At 42.1% G+C, this 24,299-nt stretch overlaps 1 protein-coding gene across 1 annotated transcript in view; it reads right to left on the reverse strand.

Annotated features, from left to right (window-relative positions):
- LOC126458478 (serpin B6-like) overlaps window positions 1-24,299 on the reverse strand; it is a 332,205-nt gene that overhangs the window by 188,397 nt on the left and 119,509 nt on the right. The window lies entirely within an intron of this gene.

Raw genomic sequence — 24,299 nt, forward strand, 5'->3', positions numbered from 1 at the left:
ATATTGGTGGATACTATATTGTAATTTTCATCTTCTTTAGTCATGACAGGAATGATTTTACTAATTACTTTCATTTTAGTTCAATTGAGACAGATGGAAAATGAATCATTAACCCTTACAGTACCAATGTACTTTTCACAATGAGCAGCAGCGAAGCAACCAGGGAGGGTGGGGGCCAAAGGCTGGGTTCGTTGTTGCCATCACAAAAAATATATATATATATATATAAAAGAACAAAGATGATGTGACTTACCAAACAAAAGTGCTGGCACGTTGATAGACACACAAACAAACACAAACATACACACAAAATTCAAGCTTTTGCAACAAACTGTTGCCTCATCAGGAAAGAGGGAAGGAGAGAGAAAGACGAAAGGATATGGGTTTTAAGGGAGAGGGTAAGGAGTCATTCCAATCCCGGGAGCGGAAAGACTTACCTTAGGGGGAAAAAAGGACGGGTATACACTCGCACACACACACACATATCCATCCACACATATACAGACACAAGCAGACATATACAGAGGCAATGGCAAAAGACTTACTGTAAAGAAGACACATCAAGTTGCAGACAGGCACAATTAAAAGATGCATATACGCGTAGCTTTTGCACACAGCCTTCATGTCTGTATATGTTTGCTTGTGTCTGTATATGTGTGGATGGATATGTGTGTGTGTGCGAGTGTATACCCGTCCTTTTTTCCCCCTAAGGTAAGTCTTTCCGCTCCCGGGATTGGAATGACTCCTTACCCTCTCCCTTAAAACCCATATCCTTTCGTCATTCCCTCTCCTTCCCTCTTTCCTGATGAGGCAACAGTTTGTTGTGACAGCTTGAATTTTGTGTGTATATTTGTGTTTGTTTGTGTGTCTATCAACGTGTCATATATATATATATATATATATATAAAACGTGTCACATATACATATAAAAACAAAGATGATGTGACTTACCATACGAAAGCGCTGGCAGGTCGATAGAAACACAAACAGACACATACATACACACAAAATTCCAGCTTTCGCAACAAACTGTTGCCTCATCAGGAAAGAGGGAAGGAGAGGGAAAGACGAAAGGAAGTGGGTTTTAAGGGAGAGGGTAAGGAGTCATTCCAATCCCGGGAGTGGAAAGACTTACCTTAGGGGGAAAAAAGGACGGGTATACACTCGCACACACACACATATCCATCCACACATATACAGACACAAGCAGACATATGTATATATGTATATGTATATCAATATTAATGGGTGGATGGATATGTGCGTGTGTGCGAGTGTATACCTGTCCTTTTTTCCCCCTAAGGTAAGTCTTTCCGCTCCCGGGATTGGAATGACTCCTTACCCTCTCCCTTAAAACCCACTTCCTTTCGTCTTCCCCTCTCCTTCCCTCTTTCCTGATGAGGCAACAGTTTGTTGCGAAAGCTTGAATTTTGTGTGTATGTTTGTGTTTGTTTGTGTGTCTATCGACCTGCCAGCGCTTTTGTTCGGTAAGTCACCTCATCTTTGTTTTTATATATAATTTTTCCCACGTGGAATGTTTCTTTCCATTATATATATATATATATATATATATATATATATATATAAAAAAAATTCAAATTTCTAAATTTTATTGGCCATTATTATCAAAATATTGTATAAAGAGCTACTGATGTGTAATAAAGGTCCAGAAAGTGTAAATTTCTTTTAGCACTCTCTACAAAAATGGGTTTAGTATTTTTCAAACAATGGAAACTCCAGGTACAAATATCAATGATATGGCAAAAGACAGGTTGCTACTCACTGTAAAGAAGACACATCAAGTTGCAGACAGGCACAATTAAAAGATGCATATACTCGTAGCTTTTGCACACAGCCTTCATCAGTAAAAGAGAGACACACACCTCTCACCCACATGAGCAAGCACACCTCACCCACACGTGATCACCAACTCTAGCATCTCAGGCTGGAATGCAACTCCATGTGGGGGATGAAAGCAGCAATATGGATAGGTCGGGGAAGGGGGAGGGATAGGGAGAGAAATGAACACTGTTTGGTGAAGTGTGCAACAGGTCAACAGGTGCAGCATCAGGAGGTTGTGGCACAGGGAGGTGGGGAAAAAAGGAGCAAAAAAGAAAAGTAGTGAGGAAAGACAGGCAGATGCATTAGCAGAAGACTCCAAATAAATAGCATGGGAGATGAGAATGAGAATAGAGAGGGTGGAAAATGTTGTTTGGAGGGTGTGCGGACAGTACGTTACTGTAGGTTGAGACCAGGATAATTACGGGAGTGGAAAATGTGTTGTAAGAACAACTGCCGTCTGCACAGTTCAGAAAAACTGGTGGTGGAGGGAAGGTTCGAAATGGCTCGGGCAATGAAGCAGCCATTGAAAGCAAGTCTGTTTTGTTCAGCTGCATGTTGTGACACAGGGTGGTCTACTTTGCTCCTGGCCACAGTTTGGTGGTTGCTGTTCACCCTGGTACACAGCTGGTTGGTAGTCATACCAATATAAAAAACTGTGCAATGATTGCAGCAGAGCTGTTAAATGACATGGCTGCTTTTGCAGGTGGCCCGGCCCCTGATGGGCCTGGAATAGGAAATGCTGGATGAGTGGATTGGGCAGATTTTGCACCTGGGTCTTCCACGAGAATATGATCCTTGTGGCAAGGGGGTTGTATCGGGAGTGGCATGGGGATGGACTAGGATGTTGTATAGGATGGGTGGACTATGGAACACCACTTTAGAAGGGGTGGGAAGTATCTCGGGTAGGATGTCCTCATTTAAGGGCATGATGATAGGCAATCAAAGCCCTGACAAATGATGTGGCTCAGTTTTTCCAATCCAGGGTGGCACTGGGTGAGGAAGGGGACACTGCTTTGGGACTGGTTCTTGTAGGTGGCGGGACTGTTTGAGGGTGTGAGGAGAAATGGCATGGGATATCTGTTTGTGAACTAGGTCTGGGGAATAGTGCCTGTCTGTGAAAGCCTTGGTGAGATCATCAGCATACTGAGAAGGGAGTTTTTGACACTGCAGATACACCATTCCCGAATGTTCAGGTTCTGTAGGAGGGATTATTTTGTGTGAAAGGGATGACAGCTGTCAAAATGCAAGTACTGTTGGTAGTTGGTGGGTTTCATGCAGACAGAAGTGCAGTGGAGCCATCAGTGAGGAGGTCAACATCTAGGAAGGCATCATGATGGGTTGAGGCGGACCAGGTGAAGTGGATGGGGGAGTTGGTGTTGAGATTGTGAAGGAACAAAGATTGGGTGTCTTGGTACTGAGTCCAGATCAGGAAGATATCATCAACGAACCTGAACCAAACTGGAAGTTTGGTGTTTTTGGAGGCTAGAAAGGTATCCTCTAGATGGACCATAAAAAGGTTGACTTAGGAGGGTGCCCTGTGGGTGCACATGACTGTGCCATGGATTTATTTATATACCTTCCCTTCAAATGAGAAGTAGTTATGGGTTATGGTAAAGTTAGTAAGATCTATGAGAAATGAAGTATTGGGTTTGGAGTCTGAAGGATGTTGGGAGAGGTAGTGTTCAATAGTGCTAAGAGCATGGGCATTATGGATGCTGGTGTGTAGGAAGTTGGTGTGAACATTGAGGTAAAGGGGTGTGGATGGTGGAGAGTCATGAAGAAAGCGGTTGGTGTTTGACGTAGAAGACTAGATTACAGGTAATTGGTTGGAGGTGTCGATCAATGAGGACCAAAATTCTTTGAGTGGGGGGCACAATAACCAGCCACAATGGGGTGTCTAGGATTGTTGGGTTTGTGGATGTTGGGGAGCATGAAGAAGGCAGGTGTGTGATGTGTCATGGGGATGAGGATGGAAATTGATTCAGGGGAGATGTTCTGGGAAGGGACAGTGATTGGTGTTTATATTGGACTTGTGGGATGGGTTCACTCTAGCAGAGTTTATAGTTGGAGGAGTCAGATAACTGGCAGAGGCCTTCTGCCAGGTAGTCACTATGATTCATAACAATAGTGGTGGAACCTTAGTCTGCAGGCAGGATGATAAGCTCAGGATTTGTTTTGAAGTTATGTATGGCTATTCTTTCTTCTGATGAAGGGACCTCCAGAAGGATGGTGACACTAAGTTGGAGGTAAGGAATTCCTGGAATGTGACCAGCAGGTGGTTAGGTAGGAGGGAGGGGGATCATGGTTGGACAGTGATATGAACTGGAAGATGCAGGTTTCAAATACTGGAATTAGGGTGGTTTTGTTGGAGGGATTAGTGGTAATGAAGTGATTCCACTTGTAATGGTACTTGAATTACGCAACCATTACGGCACCTCACCTGAACCTCTCGATACCAGTAATATTCTACTGTGTTTCTGTGAAGTAGTTAACATATTTCTGAGACAACATTCAGATTTGATTTCATTTGTGATACATCGATATGTTTATGTTGCAATGATATTATTCTTATGTGTATTATTTCTTTTGTCACTATGATCTTTGATGTACTTGTAACTATGATTTTTGAGCGCATAAGCGATCTTTAGCTAGTTAGTTGTTGAGTTGTTAGAGAGTCGGACCTTGAGAAAGTCAAGTCTTGGACGTCATGTTGGAAAGACGCATATTGTAGTTAGCTTATAAAATGTGAGGAAGATGTTTTCAAGTATGTTTTGTATTGTGAAGTGATGTTTGTGTGTTACATGATATTGCAATAAAAGCAATTCAAAGGAAGTGTAACTTAAATTCGGAGTGCTGATTATTATTTTACATCACTATTGTGCTAACTTTGATAGGTTTAATCTCCAAGAATGGTTTGTGAAGTGCATCTACAAAACTTTTGAATATAGTGGAATAAAACCTAGGCCTCTTTGCATCTGAGCTTGGAATCATCACCACCTAGATTTTCGACGATTGAGCCATGATAATACAACGAGACCAGCATGGGAAACACAAAAAGATGAGTGCCTAGTTTTTTCATTATTACATGAAATGGCTATTAACTGTGCTCTAATGACACCTGCCACATACTATGACTGTTGTTGCCCTAAAATGCAGTATTTAGCAGCGTGAGCAACACCACAATCGTTATTAAAATTTTGACCTTTGTTGTGGTAGGGTTGTTAGAACGTGGGTGCTCTTGCCAGGTTAGGCAGCACCAAATATTCAAAAATTAACCGCAGATGTGTTTCAGGAAAAGTGCACAGTGAATCTGTTATGACAAAATATCGACAAAAACCTGATAATCAAAAGGAGACAACCACAGGACGAAAAATGGACGCAAAAAACAATTGGACGACAAAGGATTTAAAATAAACACTACGACTGGATTCCGACAGAAAAGACTTCAGCTATAAGTTAAGTAAATATTCTAACGAATTTTGTAATTTGGTATTGTCAGTTCTAGTGGTTCATTTTCTGTTAACAGTTAATAATGGAAACAATTAATGCAGGAGAAGAAATAGTGGGGGAGGATCAGAAACTCGATAGGATTGAAATAATTCTGATGCTTCTGAGTAAGCAGAATGAAAACATAAATAATTTAAAATCTGAAATGAGGGCTGAAATTGACAAAAGGTTAGGGGAAAATTTGAATAAACAATTAAATGCAATAAAAACCGAGTTAACTGAGGTCAAAAATACACTGGAATGTAACTTAAAGGTGATAGAATCAAGGGTAGACAATGTGGAGGAAAAAGTAATTGTTTTTGAAAATGAATTCATTGCTGAAAATAGTATCAGAGCCAGGGAAATTCAGGAACTTCAAACTGAAAATGAATCACTAGATGAAAAATTGAATGACTTGAAAGTAAACAGTGTTAATGCAGTCAGTAGTGTTGAGAAAAAGGTTGACAGTTTAGAATCAAATCTTACCAATAAATTAGACACATTCAAAACTAAAATAAATCAAGTTGAAGAATATGTTGTTAACGAAAATTTGTACAGTCATGGACAAGCTTGGTCGAACCTGTTAGTGAAAAGTTTTCCTTGTGATAATTTGCACCCAGTTGATTTTTTGCACTATTGCAAGGACAATTTTGTGCCAGGAAAGTCTGATAATTCAAAAATAAATTTGTCAAAAAATTCCTTGAAGGGGAGGCCCTATCCTGGGCTAACCAAAATTTCGATCAGTGGGAAACCTTTGCAAATTTTGAGTAAAGCTTCTTAAACAAATTTTGGTCAGAATCTGAACAGGGGAGAATTAAATCTGAATTTTTAAATGGACCTATTTTCAGAGGGAGAGTGAGCACCATGAAAGCAGTTTGTAAAGATAATTGAGAAAATTAATACATTTAGATAAACCTTTTGATGAAATGACACAAATAGATGCGCTGAAAAGAACACTACCTGAAAAATTGCAGTGGAATTTAATTCATGGGCCAGATTATTCTGTGGAAGAATTTTTAAAATATGTGGATAAATTGGATAGGGCATTAGAAAGAGGGAATATGCAAAATTTTAACAATGGTAAACACCAATTGGGGGGGGGGGGGGATATCTGTGTGTGTGCGAGTGTATACCTGTCCTTTTTTCCCCCTAAGGCAAGTCTTTCCGCTCCCGGGATTGGAATGACTCCTTACCCTCTCCCTTAAAACCCACATCCTTTCGTCTGTCCCTCTCCTTCCCTCTTTCCTGATGAGGCAACAGTTTGTTGCGAAAGCTTGAATTTTGTGTGTATGTTTGTGTCTCTTTCGACCTGCCAGCGCTTTCATTTGGTAAGTCACATCATCTTTGTTTTTTTTTATATATATATATGTAAGAAAATATTTTGATGGTTGCTTCTGCTTTTTGTTTTCTTTGTGTGGTAGGACATGTGCTATTTTAGTTGTAGTTTACTCATGTTAGTTATTAGACATTTTGACATTCATATTTCGTGCTTACTACTATTTTCTACATGTGCTGATGTCATTTATGCTGAAAACATTTTGTTGCTGTTATTATTATATTTTCTGAGCCTATATGTTGGAAAAGACTGAAATTGGAATATTATGAACAGGCTATGCCTGCTTATTTGCCCACTTGACATTTGGGATGTATGAAATTGAAGACTTTCCACACTGTGGAATTAAATCATTCTTTTGTGTATTATTGGTGAACCATTCTGTCTGCCTATAGAGGCAACACACAGATACTAACAATTGTCATTTTTCTTAATTTTGTCTTTCTATATAACATGTTTAGGATTAGTGTGATACCTTTGATATTTTGCATATTATGTTGATGAAATTAAGAGGATGTTTGTTGTAAAATCCAACCTCTCCTTTTGTCATTTTAATAATATTTCTTCTGTTTTTTGTAAGACTCAGTGTCGCTCTGAGCACTTTTCTTCCTTTGTACATGTCATATTGTAGGTTTTTATGCTACAGTTAGATTGGATCTGTATTGGGGGGGGGGGGGGGGGAGGGGGGGGAGTGAATAATGGGATAGACAATATATATCAGTGATAGGTTTCTTAAGCTACTGTAGGGGGATTATCACACTTGTCCGTTCTGCCGTGTCTGCATTGTATTTTATATTGGTAGGCGGCTGTTGATATTCTGCTCTCAGTTATATTTTTTGAGCCCTCCCCTTTTATTTCTTATCCTAGTGCCTGTCACTGATTCTATTCTATTTTTCTTCTTCTGCTGATGAGAGGGGGCTAGGCTGAACTCTCCAGTAGTACCTATTTCTATCTTTCTTTTCCATCCACATATTTTGAGGTATCGCTCCTCCCTTGTTGCAGTGTCTATAATTGTACCATGTCCTCATGCTCTTCAATACAGATCAACAAGCAATTGTTTTTTTTAAATGCTGTCTGGTAATACTTTTCTTTGTCGCAAATTTCCATGTTAATGTAGTAAACTGTATCTGGTTGAATAACTTTGAAATTAATCTCCAAATTTATTTATGACATGTCATAAACAAGATTTTTTTTAAGTAATGTTAGAGAATGAGAAATTTAATGTGTGTTGTAATATATAGAACTTTTATTGAATATGAATCATAATTGTTAGACTATTATAATCTTTCATATTGTTTCTTTTACGTCATTCTACTAGTGTTTGATCATTCTTGGTGACACAATATAACACTGAATATTTGTGTAGGAATTTATACTGAACTGAACAGTAAAGCCTATGTAATAATTTCAGATAAAGAACCCACCAGCTAAAAGGAACTATGTAAAGGGAATACCTATGGACCTGTTATTAGAGGAAAAACTTAACTAGGAGAACAGGAACTACAATGGTGAAATGGACAGTGAGTTATATATAAATGATGGACTGAAAATAACAATTGGACTCTTGTTTGAAAAAATTTTAATACTTTTCTTATTATATTGCCAGGAGACATATTCAGTGCTCATGCACTTAGTTGTAACTAGGATTCAAAAATTTTATGAGTTTTTCTTTGCATAGAATATGTTACAGGTTAACAGATTACATTTTGATATTTATGTGTACTGTTGTAAAGAGAGTGAAGGGAGGCCTGTTGTAAAATTTAGTAATTTTTGCAAGTTTGAAAAGATATGGCTAAAGCAATTTTTAATCTATTACATTTCATTTCTTTAATGTTATACCACAAGGATTAATAATCTCTATGTACTGTTTCAAAGATACTATTATTATGTATGTGTGTGTGTGTGTGTGTGGGAGGGGGGTATTGTAATAGTACTTGAATTACGCAACCATTATGGCACCTCACCTGAACCTCTCGATACCAGTAATATACTACTGTGTTTCTGTGAAGTGGTTAACATATTTCTGAGACAACATTCAGATTTGATTTCATTTGTGATACATCGACATGTTTATGTTGCAGTGATATTATTCTTATGTGTATTCTTTCTTTTGTCACTATGATCTTTGATGTACTTGTAACTATGATTTTTGGGTGCATAAGCGATCTTTAGTTAGTTAGTTGTTGAGTTGTTAGAGAGTCGGACCTTGAGAAAGTCAAGTCTTGCACGTCATGTTGGAAAGACGCATATTGTAGTTAGCTTATAAAATGTGAGGAAGATGTTTTCAAGTATGTTTTGTATTGTGAAGTGATGTTTGTATGTTACGTGATATTGCAATAAAAGCAATTAAAAGGAACTATAACTTAAATTCGGAGTGCTGATTATTATTTTACATCACTATTGTGCTAACTTTGAAAGGTTTAATCTCCAAGAATGGTTTGTGAAGTGCATCTACAAAACTTTTGAATATAGTGGAATAAAACTTATGCCTCTTTGCATCTGAGCTTGGAATCATCACCACCTAGATTTTCGACGATTGAGCCATGATAATACAACGAGACCAGCGTGGAAAACACAAAAAGATGAGTGACTAGTTTTTTTATTATTACATGAAATGACTATTAACTGTGCTCTAATGACACCTGCCACATAATATGACTGTTGTTGCCCAAAAATGCAGTATTTAGCAGCGTGAGCAACACCACAATCATTATTAAAATTTTGACCGTTGTTATGGTAGGGTTGTTAGACACTACAGGGGTCAAGAGAAGGAGAGCAGGTCTTCGACAAGTCCAGCGTAGTTAAATTTGGGTGTAGGACTAAAGGTGAGGCCTTTAGATAGGACTGAAACTTCTGTGCAGCTGAGGGTTTTGGTGGAAAGGTTAGCACCAGTGTTACAGGAATGTTTTGGCTCTGGATTTCTTGAAGAGTTGGTAGGGGGTTTGGGGGGATGTGACAAGTTGAAAAGGTCAGCTAGGTAGGGTTTAGTTGCTATGAAGGGTGGATGAGGAAAAATACTGTGGGTATGATAATAGTCGGATAGTGGAGCCCCGAGATGGCAGTAGGATGTCATCAGGTTAGGTAACTTATGGAGGCAGTGTCTGGAATGCTCCTCCAGTTGCTGGAGAGCACAGGATTCGATTTCAGAGATCTGATGTATGGAGTAGGGATTGCAGAGTAGTATCTTGTAGAGGGAGAAGAGGTGGTTCTGCCATGTCTATGGCTTGGAGATGTGTTTTTGTAATACCATGTTTGCGAGGGCCAGGGATTGGCAGAATCTGAAAATTTGTAGGTCGTTGTGAAATGAACTGGTGCAGAAAGATGGATTAAGGATCCATTGTGGTATGAATGGTGTAAAGAAAATGGGAATGATGCAGAAATGGGTAAAATAGGTGTTGATGGTTGTGAGAGGAGCTGTATAACCAAATAGACATGTAACAATGAGTGAAAAATACGTAAAGGCAAGCAGCAACACGAACAGATACGCAAAGATACACTAGACTCTCACTAATCCAGCCCTCACTGGTCCAGCCTCTCAGTAATCCAGCGTACATCCAAAAACATATGCACAACAAATTATCATGCACAACAATGCTTAGTTAAACAATATTTTCTATACTTTGTGTGATACAGCAAGTGGTATACCAAGACTGCTTCTGGGAGTGAAATGGCATTGGGAGTGGTGTATCAACTGTGAGGGAGAGTATGTCAAAGGGTAACATGCACAATAAGTAAAAGCTGGTGTAGAAAAATTTTGTTGACAAACTCGCACTTCCCATGTTTTGCCTCATGAAGACCTTGGAGGGACACCTGACAAGGTATGATCACAACATTTCATTAATAACAGTGTGTATCCCAGGAGAATTATAACTTGGCAGTAATTCACTCATTTTATCAAATTCTTCTCATATTGCAGCAAACTTGCCAGTTAGACCGTCAGTGAGTGTGCATCACTAGTTCCTGCTACTACTAAGGCAAGTACACCGTTCGCTTTTTACATATTTTTATGAGCTTCAAACAAGAGGAATGTGGTAATGGACAGGAACTGTGATTGTTGTGTACAGATGCGAGCTGTGCTGGCGACCCTTCGCTCACAGCTTCAGGCTATGTTGGCTTCCGTCACACAGCTTGAGGCTGCTGCCAAGGGGCGTCACTGTGGGGGATCGTATGCGGGGATGCAAGAGACGTTGAGCATGTCCCACGTGTCCTACGATCGGTCCACTGCTGTGACCTCCCCGGATACTGCCTGCACCGAGATTGATCCCTCACCATTGTCGAGTGGGAGATCGTTTCAAAGTCTGGCAAGCAGCGAAAAACTTTCTGTGGGGCTGATCGTAGGGCCTCCCCAGTTTGTTTCTACATCTACATCTATATGACTACTCTGCAATTCACATTTAAGTGCTTGGCAGAGGGTTCGTCGAACCACAATCATACTATCTCTCTACCATTCCATTCCCAAACAGCGCACGGGAAAAACGAACACCTAAACCTTTCTGTTCGAGCTCTGATTTCTCTTATTTTATTTTGATGATCATTTCTACCTATGTAGGTTGGGCTCAACAAAATATTTTCGCATTCGGAAGAGAAAGTTGGTGACTGAAATTTCGTAAATAGATCTCGCCGCGACGAAAAACGTCTTTGCTGTAATGACTTCCATCCCAATTCGCATATCATATCTGCCACACTCTCTCCCCTACTACGTGATAATGAAAAATGAGCTGCCCTTTTTTGCACCCTTTCGATGTCCTCCGTCAATCCCACCTGGTAAGGATTCCACACCGCGCAGCAATTTTCTAACAGAGGACGAACGAGTGTAGTGTAAGCTGTCTCTTTAGTGGACTTGTTGCATCTTCTAAGTGTCCTGCCAATGAAACACAACCTTTGGCTCGCCTTCCCCACAATATTATCTATGTGGTCTTTCCAACTGAAGTTGTTCGTAATTTTAACACCCAGGTACTTGACAGTTGAATTGACAGCCTTGAGAATTGTACTATTTATCGAGTAATCGAATTCCAACGGATTTCTTTTGGAACTCATGTGGATCACCTCACACTTTTCGTTATTTTTGGCGTCAACTGCCACCTGCCACACCGTACAGCAATCTTTTCTAAATCGCTTTGCAACTGATACTGGTCTTAGGATGACCTTACTAGACGGTAAATTACAGCATCATCTGCGAACAACCTAAAAGAACTGCTCAGATTGTCACCCAGGTCATTTATATAGATCAGGAACAGCAGAGGACCCAGGTCGCTTCCCTGGGGAACACCTGATATCACTTCAGTTTTACTCAATGATTTGCCGTCTATTACTACGAGCTGCGACCATCCTGACAGGGAATCACAAATCCAGTCGCACAACTGAGACGATACTCCATAGGTCCACAGCTTGATTAGAAGTTGCTTGTGAGGAACGGTGTCAAAAGCTTTCCGGAAATCTAGAAATACGGAATCAACTTGAGATCCCCTGTCGATAGCGGTCATTACTTCGTGCGAATAAAGAGCTAGCTGCGTTGCACAAGAACGATGTTTTCTGAAACCATGCTGATTACGTATCAATAGATCGTTCCCTTCGAGGTGATTCATAATGTTTGAATACAGTATATACTCCAAAACCCTACTGCAAACCAATGTCAATGATATAGGTCTGTAGTTCGATGGATTACTCCTACTACCCTTCTTAAGCACTGGTGCGACCTGCGCAATTTTCCAGTTTGTAGGTACAGATCTATCGGTGAGTGGGCGGTTGTAAATGAGTGCTATTGTATCAGCGTAATCTGAAAGGAACCTAATTGGTGTACAATCTGGACCTGAAGACTTGCCCATATCAAGCGATTTGAGTTGCTTCGCAACCCCCAAGGTATCTACTTCCAAGAAACTCATGCTAGCAGCTGTTCGTGTTTCAAATTTTGGAATATTCCATTCATCTTCCCTGGTGAAGGAATTTCGGAAAACTGCGTTCAATAACTCCGCTTTAGCGGCACAGTCGTCGGTAACAGTACCATCGGCACTGCGCAGCGAAGGTATTGACTGCGTCTTGCCGCTTGTGTACTTTACATACAACCAGAATTTCTTAGGATTTTCTACCAAATTTGACAAACAAGTTTCAGGTGTTATCTGTTGCTGACAATGTCTCTGAGCCGGATGCAGTTGTCCACCCATTCCAGAGGAAGCTTCTCAGCCCACAAGGTCTCGGCATTCACAGGGGGTGGGTTTGTTGGTAGTTGGGAGCTCCAATATTAGGCGCATAATGGGGCCCCTTAGGAACCTGGCTGCCAAGTAGGGGAAGGATGCCAGTGTGCACTCTGTGTGCATTCCGGGGGGAGTCATTCCAGATGTGGAAAGGGTGCTCCCGGATGCCATGAAGAGTACAGGGTGCAGCCAACTGCAGGTGGTGGCTCATGTCGGTACCAATGACATGTGTTGCTTTGGATTGGAGCAGATTCTGTCTGGTTTCGGGCAGCTAGCAGAAATAGTAAAGACTGCCAGTCTTGCTTCCGAGATTAAGGCGGAGCTCACCATCTGCAGCATCATCGATAGATCGGACTGTGGTCCTTTGGTGCAGAGCCTAGTGAAGGGTCTGAATCAGAGGCTCAGGTGGTTCTGTGACCATGTAGGCTGCAGATTCCTTGACTTGCGCCATTGGGTGGTGGGTTTCTGGGTTCCGCTTAATAGGTCAGGAGTCCACTACACACAAGGGGCGGCTACACGGGTAGTGGGGGCTGTGTGGAAGGGACTGGGCTGTTTTTATAGGTTAGAGGGTCTCAGCAAACCACAGAATGGGCATCTGTCAGAAAGTGGGCAGGTAAAACACAGTAAGGTAGTTGTAGAAACGATTGGTATTGTAGTTGTAAATTGTCGTAGCTGTGTTGGGAAAGAACCAGAGCTCCAAGCCCTAATAGAAAGCACTGAAGCTCAAATAGTTGTAGGTACAGAGAGCTGGCTAAAGCCGGAAATAAGTTCAGGTAAAAATTTTTTCAAGTGATCTAACAGTGTTCAGAAAGGATGGATGAAATGTAGTTGGTGGTGGAGTATTTATTGCTGTCAGAGGTAGTTTCCCTTGTAGCGAAAATGAAGTAGAAAGTTCATATGAAATAGTATGAGTATAGGTTATTCCTGACAATCGGACTAAACTATTAAATGGATCATTTTAACAACTCCCAGACTCTGAAGACGTAGTAGCTGAACAGTTCAAGGAAAACTTGAGTCTCATTTCAGATAAGTACCCCGCTCATACAATTATAGTTGGTGGTGACTTCAATCTACACTTGATATGCTGGAAAAATTATACATTTAAAGTCAGTGGCAGGCATAAAACATCATCCGAAATTGTACTGAATGCTTTCTCAGAAAATTATTATGAACAATTAGTTCATGAGCCCACTCGAAGCATAAATGGTTGTGAAAGCATACTTGACCTTTCAGGAACAAATAATCCTGGACAAATAGTGAGTGTTGTGATGAATATGGGGATTAGCGACCAGAAGGCAGTTGCTGCTAGGCTGAATACCATAACACCTACAACCATCAAAAAGAAATGCAAAGTATATCTAATTAAAATAGCTGATAAAAATGCTCTTAACACCTTTTTAAGAGACAGTCTTCACTCCTTCCGATCTGATCATGTAAGTGTAGAAAAGTTGTGGAATGTTTTCAGAGAGATAGTATCAACAGCAATTGAGAGATATTTACCGCATAAATTAATAAATGACGGTACTGATACCCCATGGTACACAAAATTGGTCAGATCGTTGTTGCAGAAGCAATGAAAAAAGCTTGCCAAATTTAAAAGAATGCAAAATCTCCAAGATTGGCAAAGTTTTACAGAAGTTCGAAATATGTCGTGTACTTCAATGTGAGATGCTTTTAATAATTTCCACAATGAAATTCTGTCTCGAAATCTGACAGAAAACCCAAAGAGATTCTGATCATACATAAAGCACACCATTGGCAACGTTCACTGCACGATAACAACAGTGAAGTCACTGATGACAGTGCCACTAAAGCAGAGTTATTAAACATGGTTTTCTGAAACTCCTTCACCGAAGAAGATGAAGTAAATATTCCTGAATTCCAATCAAGAACAACTGCCAAGATGAGAAACATAGAAGTAGATATCCTTGGTGTAACAAAGCAGCTTAAATCACTTAATGAAGGCAAGGCCTCTGGTCCAGATTGTATACCAGTCTGGTTCCTCTCAGAGTATGCTGATAAAATAGCTCCATATTTAGCAATTATATACAACCACTCACTCACAGAAAAATATGTACCTAAAGACTGGAAAATTGCTCAAGTCACACCAATACCCAAAAAGGGAAGTAGGAGTAATCCGCTGAATTACAGGCCTATATCACTAACATCGATTTGCAGTAGGATTTTAGAACATATTTTGTATTCGATCATTATGAAGCACCTCGAAGAAAATTATTTATTGACATATAGTCAGCAAGGATTCAGAAAATATCGTTCTTGTGAAACACAATTACCTCTTTATACTCATGAACTAATAAGTGCTATTGACATCGGATGTCGAATTGATTCCATATTTTTGGATTTCCAGAAGGCTTTCAACACCATTCCTCACAAGCGTCCTCTAATAAAACTACGTGCCTATCGAGTATCACCTCAGTTGCGCAACTGGATTCGTGATTTCCTGTCAGAAAGTTCACAGTTCGTAGTAATAGACGGAAACTCATTGAATAAAACAGAAGTAATGTCCGGCGTTCATCAAGGAAGTGTTATAGGCCCTCTATTGTTCCTGATGAACACATGAACCATGGATCTTGCGTTGGTGGGGGGGCTTGCGTGCCTCAATGATACAGATAGCCATACTGTAGGTGAAACCACAACGAAGGGGTATCTGTTGAGAGGCCAAACAAATGTGTGGTTCCTGAAGAGGGGCAGCAGCTTTTTCAGTAGTTGCAGGGGCAACACTCTGGATGATTGACTGATCTGGCCTTGTAACACTAACCAAAACAGCCTTGCTGTGCTGGTACTTAGAACGGCTGATAGCAAGGGGAAACTGCAGCCATAATTTTTCCCGAGGGCATGCAGCTTTACTGTATGGTTAAATGATTATGGCGTCCTCTTGAGTAAAATATTCCGGAGGAAAAATAGCCCCCATTCGGATCTCCGGGCGGGGACTACTCAAGAGGACACCATTATCAGGAGAAAGAAAACTGGCGTTCTACCGATCAGAGCATGGAATGTCAGATCCCTTAATCAGGCAGGTAGGTTAGAAAATTTAAAAAGGGAAATGGATAGGTTAAAGTTAGAAATAGTGGGAATTAGTGAAGTTCGGTGGCAGGAGGAACAAGAATTCTGGTCAGGTGAATACAGAGATATAAATACAAAATCAAATAGGGTTAATGCAGGAGTAGGTTTAGTAATTAATAAAAAAAATAGGAGTGCTGGTAAGCTACTACAAACAACATAGTGAACGTATTATTGTGGCCAAGATAGACACGAAGCCCACGCCTACTACAGTAGTACAAGTTTATATGGGAACTAGTTCTGCAGATGACGAAGAAATTGAAGAAATGTATGATGAAATAAAAGAAATTATTCAGGTAGTGAAAGGAGATGAAAATTTAATAGTCATGGGTGACTTGAGTTCGAGAGTAGGAAAAGAGAGAGAAGGAAACATAGTAGGTGAATATGGATTGTGGGTAAGAAATGAAAGAGAAAGCCGTCTGGTAGAATTTTGCACAGAGCACAACTTAATCATAGCTAAAACTTGGTTCAAGGATCATAAAATAAGGTTGCATACATGGAAGAATCCTGGAGGTACTAAAAGGTATCAGATAGATTATATAATGGTCAGACAGAGATTTAGGAACCAGGTTTTAAATTGTAAGACATTTCCAGGGGCAGATGTAGACTCTGACCACAATCTATTGGTTATGAACTGTAGATTAAAACTGAATAAATTGCAAAAAGGTGGGAATTTAAGGAGATGGGACCTGGATAAACTGACTAAACCAGAGGTTGTACAGAGTATCATGGAGAGCATATGGGAACAATTGACAGGAATGGGGGAAAGAAATACAGTAGAAGAAGAATGGGTAGATCTGAGGGATGAAGTAGTGAAGGCAGCAGACAATCAAGTAGGTAAAAAGATGAGGGTTAGTAGAAATCCTTGGGTAACAGAAGAAATATTGAATTTAATTGAGGAAAGGAGAAAATATAAAAATGGAGTAAAAGAAGCACGCAAAAAGGAATACAAACATCTCAAAAATGAAATCGACAGGAAGTGCAAAATGGCTAAGCAGGGATGGCTAGAGGACAAATGTAAGGATGTAGAGGTTTATCTCAATAGGGGTAAGATAGATACTGCCTACAGGAAAATTAAAGAGACACTTGGAGAAAAGAGAACCACAACAATCCATTAGAACTACTGACGGCCCTGAGAGAGCCATTCCTCACAAAACTCTACCATCTGGTGAGCAAGATGTACGAGACAGGCGATATACCCTCAGACTTCAAGAAGAATATAATAATTCCAATCCCAAAGAGAGCAGGTGTTGACAGATGTGAAAATGACTGAACTATCAGTTTAATAAGTCACAGCTGCAAAATACTAACGCGAATTCTTTACAGATGAATGGAAAAACTGGTAGAAGCCGACCTTGAGGAAGATCAGTTTGGATTCCATAGAAATGTTGGAACACGTGAGGCAATACTGACCTTACGACTTATCTTAGAAGAAAGATTAAGGAAAGGCAAACCTACGTTTCAAGCATTATGACTTATCTTAGAAGAATTTATTTATTTATTTATTTATTTATTTATTTATTTATTTTTTTTTTTTGCATGGAGACACCAACTGGTGTCTTTTGCAAACGTCATAGCATTTTTTTACAAGTTTAGTACAGTCATATATACACATGTGATTACATATACATGATACAAATGAACCATTGTACCTAATAAGGCACAATATTGGGTGTTACATCGTACCTATTACAAATATTCAGATTTTACACTTTTGTCTTTAAATATGTCTGCTTGTGTCTGTATATGTGTGGATGGATATGTGTGTGTGTGCGAGTGTATACCCGTCCTTTTTTCCCCCTAAGGTAAGTCTTTCCACTCCCGGGATTGGAATGACTCCTTACCCTCTCCCTTAAAACCCACATCCTTTCGTCTTTCCCTCTCATCCCCTGGTTTCCGGGTTATCTGGATACTTCCCACTAACACCAACCTATCCGAACTCCGGAGATGGGAACTTGCTATTCAATGTATCCTCTCTTCCCGTTATCCACCAGGCCTCAATCTCCGCTAATTTCAAGTTGCCGCCACTCATACCTCACCTGTCATTCAACATCATCTTTGCCTCTGCACTTCTGCCTCGACTGACATCTCTGCCCAAACTCTTTGTCTTCAAATATGTCTGCTTGTGTCTGTATATGTGTGGATGGATATGTGTGTGTGTGCGAGTGTATACCCGTCCTTTTTTCCCCCTAGGGTAAGTCTTTCCGCTCCCGGAATTGGAATGACTCCTTACCCTCTCCCTTAAAACCTATTTCCTTTCGTCTTTCCCTCTCCTTCCCTCTTTCCTGATGAGGCAACAGTTTGTTGCGAAAGCTTGAATTTTGTGTGTATGTTTGTGTTTGTTTGTGTGTCTGTCGACCTGCCAGCACTTTCATTTGGTAAGTCACATCATCTTTGTTTTTAGATATATTTTTCCTACTTGGAATGTTTCCCTCTATTATAATCATATCATTAATTTGACCCCAACAATTACGTTTGTCATTGTCGCTGTTGCATTTCGAAATCTTTCCTGTCGTCTTATTTTCTCTTTCTGTTTTTACCAGTAGTCTCACTTTTTATTCACCTTTCCCTTTTTACCGTAATCTACTATACAATTTTATCCCGCCTATATACACTCCTGGAAATGGAAATAAGAACACATTGACACCGGTGTGTCAGACCCACCATACTTGCTCCGGACACTGCAAGAGGGCTGTACAAGCAATGATCACACGCACGGCACAGCGGACACACCAGGAATCGCGGTGTTGGCCGTCGAATGGCGCTAGCTGCGCAGCATTTGTGCACCGCCGCCGTCAGTGTCAGCCAGTTTGCCGTGGCATACGGAGCTCCATCGCAGTCTTTAACACTGGTAGCATGCCGCGACAGCGTGGACGTGAACCGTATGTGCAGTTGACGGACTTTGAGCGAGGGTGTATAGTGGGCATGCGGGAGGCCGGGTGGACGTACCGCCGAATTGCTCAACACGTGGGGCGTGAGGTCTCCACAGTACATCGATGTTGTCGCCAGTGGTCGGCGGAAGGTGCACGTGCCCGTCGACCTGGGACCAGACCGCAGCGACGCACGGATGCACGCCAAGACCGTAGGATCCTACGCAGTGCCGTAGGGGACCGCACCGCGACTTCCCAGCAAATTAGGGACACTGTTGCTCCTGGGGTATCGGCGAGGACCATTCGCAACCGTCTCCATGAAGCTGGGCTACGGTCCCGCACACCGTTAGGCCGTCTTCCGCTCACGCCCCAACATCGTGCAGCCCGCCTCCAGTGGTGTCGCGAGAGGTGTGAATGGAGGGACGAATGGAGACGTGTCATCTTCAGCGATGAGAGTCGCTTCTGCCTTGGTGCCAATGATGGTCGTATGCGTGTTTGGCGCCGTGCAGGTGAGCGCCACAATCAGGACTGCATACAACCGAGGCACACAGGGCCAACACCTGGCATCATGGCGTGGGGAGCGATCTCCTACACTGGCCGTACACCACTGGTGATCGTCGAGGGGACACTGAATAGTGCACGGTACATCCAAACCGTCATCGAACCCATCGTTCTACCATTCCTAGACCGGCAAGGGAACTTGCTGTTCCAACAGGACAATGCACGTCCGCATGTATCCCGTGCCACCCAACGTGCTCTAGAAGGTGTAAGTCAACTACCCTGGCCAGCAAGATCTCCGGATCTGTCCCCCATTGAGCATGTTTGGGACTGGATGAAGCGTCGTCTCATGCGGTCTGCACGTCCAGCACGAACGCTGGTCCAACTGAGGCGCCAGGTGAAAATGGCATGGCAAGCCGTTCCACAGGACTACATCCAGCATCTCTACGATCGTCTCCATCGGAGAAAAGCAGCCTGCATTGCTGCGAAAGGTGGATATACACTGTACTAGTGGCGACATTGTGCATGCTCTGTTGCCTGTGTCTATATGCCTGTGGTTCTGTCAGTGTGATCATGTGATGTATCTTACCCCAGGAATGTGTCAATAAAGTTTCCCCTTCCTGGGACAATGAATTCACGGTGTTCTTATTTCAATATCCAGGAGTGTATATACTCAATAATACGTAACCCAATTCCAAACCATAACCAAAAAAATTTCATTTTCCGTTTTCAACACTACCGCCGCCATAAAATCCACCGCTTCTAGTTCAATAACAGCTGCTTTCACGTATTAAACAACCATTTCGGCTAGTTATAATGACTTTCACTTTATTTCCACTTCCGTTTTTCGCACATCACTGATCATTTTTAGCCGCTTCCCACAGGTTTTAACTTCATTATTTCTTTGTCAGACAAGTGTTAGCCCCATTTTCGTAATCTTTCACCACAACACCACTCCTTTTAATACATTTACACGTTTTTCGAAATTTTCCCGAATTTCTCCGTCCTTTAACGTGTTTTAGCGGCAACACAACCATTTAACCTTTATGTACATCGCTATCGACCAACCCAATATCACCACAGGATCAACTTAAACAACACTTTTTCGCCTTTTTTCATACCAGATCTCCAGTTGCTTTCTAGTTCACCTTTATCTCTCCCCATATATTTTTATTTTCATTTTCATTTCAGCCTCATGTTACACTTTCCACCTTCTAATACCATGTCACCCTCACAACACCCCCACAACGACCCCATTAAGTTTTATTTACATTCCCTCCGCAAACATGCCTTCGCCCTAGCCAGATTATGCTCCCATATTCTATTTTCTCAGGCCTGTCTGACATTTGGCATTACCCCCAAAGGCCTCACACTTAAAGTTCCCATATCTGGCTGCAACCCTTCTTTCCATCAGTCCCTATACCAGTTCCAAACTGAACAATCCATTGCCCTCACCCACCTAATTCTTCACCTACACATCAACTCAGCCAATGAACACACCCGTCAACTCCTATCCTTAATAAAAGTCCTTAATCTTTCCTCTCCCACGTCCACACCGGCTGTTCAGAGCATCCTCCTACAGGCCAACCGTAAATTAGAACAGCATGCCACCCTCCACCTCAAAAAACTAACCAATCTCCTGGTTTCCCACCTCCGGAAAGGCAACTCGCTCACCCTTCACAACCTTTCCAACAAACCTCAACCTCCTCTCATTGCACACCAACCCAGTCTCTCCCATCTACTCAATCTCCCACTTTCAGCTCCACTCCCTCCAAAACCTCAAAATTCCAATCAACACAACCTGGAACCACAACACCCTAATTCAGTAGTTAACCTTTCCTCCAAACCTCTCTCCCAATCCGAAACCTCTGTCCTATCCAAAGGCCTCACCTTCAGCCCCACTCCCAGATTCAACCAAACAGCCCTTGTCAAAGATTTACTGTCCTACACCCGTACTCTCTGCTGGAAATATCACTTTGCCACGAAGAAAAATGATCCTAATCCTACTCCTAATGATCCAACTCCCCATGACACCATCCAAATTGAACCCTGCCTGGAACAGTTCCGTCCACCGTCACAGCGGGACCCACCTCCTCTTCCTCAAAATCACCCTCTCCAAACCTACCAGGAATTTCTGACTTCCAGCCTTGCATCTCAGTCCTTCTTAAAAAACCTTAATCCTACTCCCAACATCACCACTGCTGAAGCCCAGGCTATCCGTGATCTGCAGGCTGACTGATCCATCATCATTCTTCCGGCAGACAAGGGTTCCACGACTGTGGTACTTGATCGTCGGGAGTATGTGGCTGAGGGACTGCGTCAGCTTTCAGACAACACCACATACAAAGTTTGCGAAGGTAACCCCATTCCCGATGTCCAGGTGGAGCTTCAAGGAATCCTCAGAACCTTAGGCCCCCTGCAAAACCTTTCACCTGACTCCATCAACCTCCTGACCCCACCGACACCCCGCACCCCTACCTTCTACCTTCTTCCTAAAATCCACAAACCCAATCATCCCGGCCGCCCCATTGTAGCTGGTTACCAAGCCCCCACAGAACGTATCTCTGCCTACGTAGATCAACACCTTTAACCCATTACATGCAGTCTCCCATCCTTCATCAAAGACACCAACCACTTTCTCGAACGCCTGGAATCCTTACCCAATCTGTTACCCCCGGAAACCATCCTTGTAACCATTGATGCCACTTCCTTATACACAAATATTCCACACGTCCAGGGCCTCGCTGCGATGGAGCACTTCCTTTCACGCCGATCACCTGCCACCCTACCTAAAACCACTTTCCTCATCACCTTAGCCAGCTTCATCCTGACCCACAACTTCTTCACTTTTGAAGGCCAGACATACCAACAATTAAAGGGAACAGCCATGGGTACCAGGATGGCCCCCTCGTACGCCAACCTATTCATGGGTCTCTTAGAGGAAGCCATCTTGGTTACCTAGGCCTGCCAACCCAAAGTTTGGTACAGATTTATTGATGACATCTTCATGATCTGGACTCACAGTGAAGAAGAACTCCAGAATTTCCTCTCCAACCTCAACTCCTTTGGTTCCATCAGATTCACCTGGTCCTACTACAAATCCCATGCCACTTTCCTTGACGTTGACCTCCACCTGTCCAATGGCCAGCTTCACACGTCCGTCCACATCAAACCCAGTACCTCCATTATGACAGCTGCCACCCATTCCACATCAAACGGACCCTTCCCTACAGCCTAGGTCTTCATGCAAACGAATCTGCTCCAGTCCGGAATCCCTGAACCATTACACCAACAACCTGACAACAGCTTTCGCATCTCGCAACTACCCTCCCGACCTGGTACAGAAGCAAATAACCAGAGCGACTTCCTCATCCCCTCGAACCCAGAATCCCCCCCAGAAGAACCACAAAAGTGCCCCACTTGTGACAGGATACTTTCCGGGACTGGACCAGACTCTGAATGTGGCTCTCCAGCAGGGATACGACTTCCTCAAATCCTGCCCTGAAATGAGATCCATCCTTCATGAAATCCTCCCCACTCCACCAAGAGTGTCTTTCCGCCGTCCACCTAACCTTCGTAACCTGTTAGTTCATCCCTATGAAATCCCCAAACCACCTTCCCTACCCTCAGGCTCCTATCCTTGTAACCGCCCCCGGTGTAAAACCTGTCCCATGCACCCTCCCACCACCACCTACTCCAGTCCTGTAACCCGGAAGGTGTACACGATCAAAGGCAGAGCCACGTGTGAGAGCACCCTCGTGATCTACCAACTGACCTGCCTACACTGTGACGCATTCTATGTGGGAATGACCAGTAACAAACTGTCCATTCGCATGAATGGACACAGGCAGACAGTGTTTGTTGGTAATGAGGATCACCCTGTGGCTAAACATGCCTTGGTGCACGGCCAGCACATCTTGGCACAGTGTTACACCGTCTGGGTTATCTGGATACTTCCCACTAACACCAACCTATCCGAACTCCAGAGATGGGAACTTGCTCTTCAATATATCCTCTCTTCCCGTTATCCACCAGGCCTCAATCTCCGCTAATTTCAAGTTGCCGCCACTCATACCTCACCTGTCATTCAACATCATCTTTGCCTCTGCACTTCTGCCTCGACTGACATCTCTGCCCAAACTCTTTGTCTTCAAATATGTCTGCTTGTGTCTGTATATGTGTGGATGGATATGTGTGTGTGTGCGAGTGTATACCCGTCCTTTTTTCCCCCTAGGGTAAGTCTTTCCGCTCCCGGGATTGAAATGACTCCTTACCCTCTCCCTTAAAACCCATTTCCTTTCGTCTTTCACTCTCCTTCCCTCTTTCCTGATGAGGCAACAGTTTGTTGCGTAAGCTTGAATTTTGTGTGTATGTTTGTGTTTGTTTGTGTGTCTGTCGACCTGCTAGCACTTTCATTTGGTAAGTCACATCATCTTTGTTTTTAGATATATTTTTCCTACGTGGAATGTTTCCCTCTATTATATATATATATATATATAAAAACAAAGATGAGGTGACTTACCGAACGAAAACGCTGGCAGGTCGATAGACACACAAACAAACACAAACATACACACAAAATTCAAGCTTTCGCAACAAACTGTTGCCTCATCAGGAAAGAGGGAAGGAGAGGGAAAGACGAAAGGATGTGGGTTTTAAGGGAGAGGGTAAGGAGTCATTCCAATATTCCAATCCCGGGAGCAGAAAGACTTACCTTAGGGGGAAAAAAGGACAGGTATACACTCGCACACACACACACACACATATCCATCCACACATACAGCACAAGCAGACATATTTAATATTGGTCTTTATATATATATATATATATATATATATATATATATATATATATATATATATATATATATATAAAATAGAGGTTAACATATATTTGTGGATGGATATGTGTGTGTGTGTGCGAGTGTATACCCGTCCTTTTTTCCCCCTAAGGTAAGTCTTTCTGCTCCCGGGATTCGAATGACTGCTTACCCTCTC

The sequence above is a fragment of the Schistocerca serialis genome, chromosome 2 (genome assembly GCF_023864345.2).
Source record: "Schistocerca serialis cubense isolate TAMUIC-IGC-003099 chromosome 2, iqSchSeri2.2, whole genome shotgun sequence".
In the NCBI taxonomy this organism is placed as follows: domain Eukaryota; kingdom Metazoa; phylum Arthropoda; class Insecta; order Orthoptera; family Acrididae; genus Schistocerca; species Schistocerca serialis.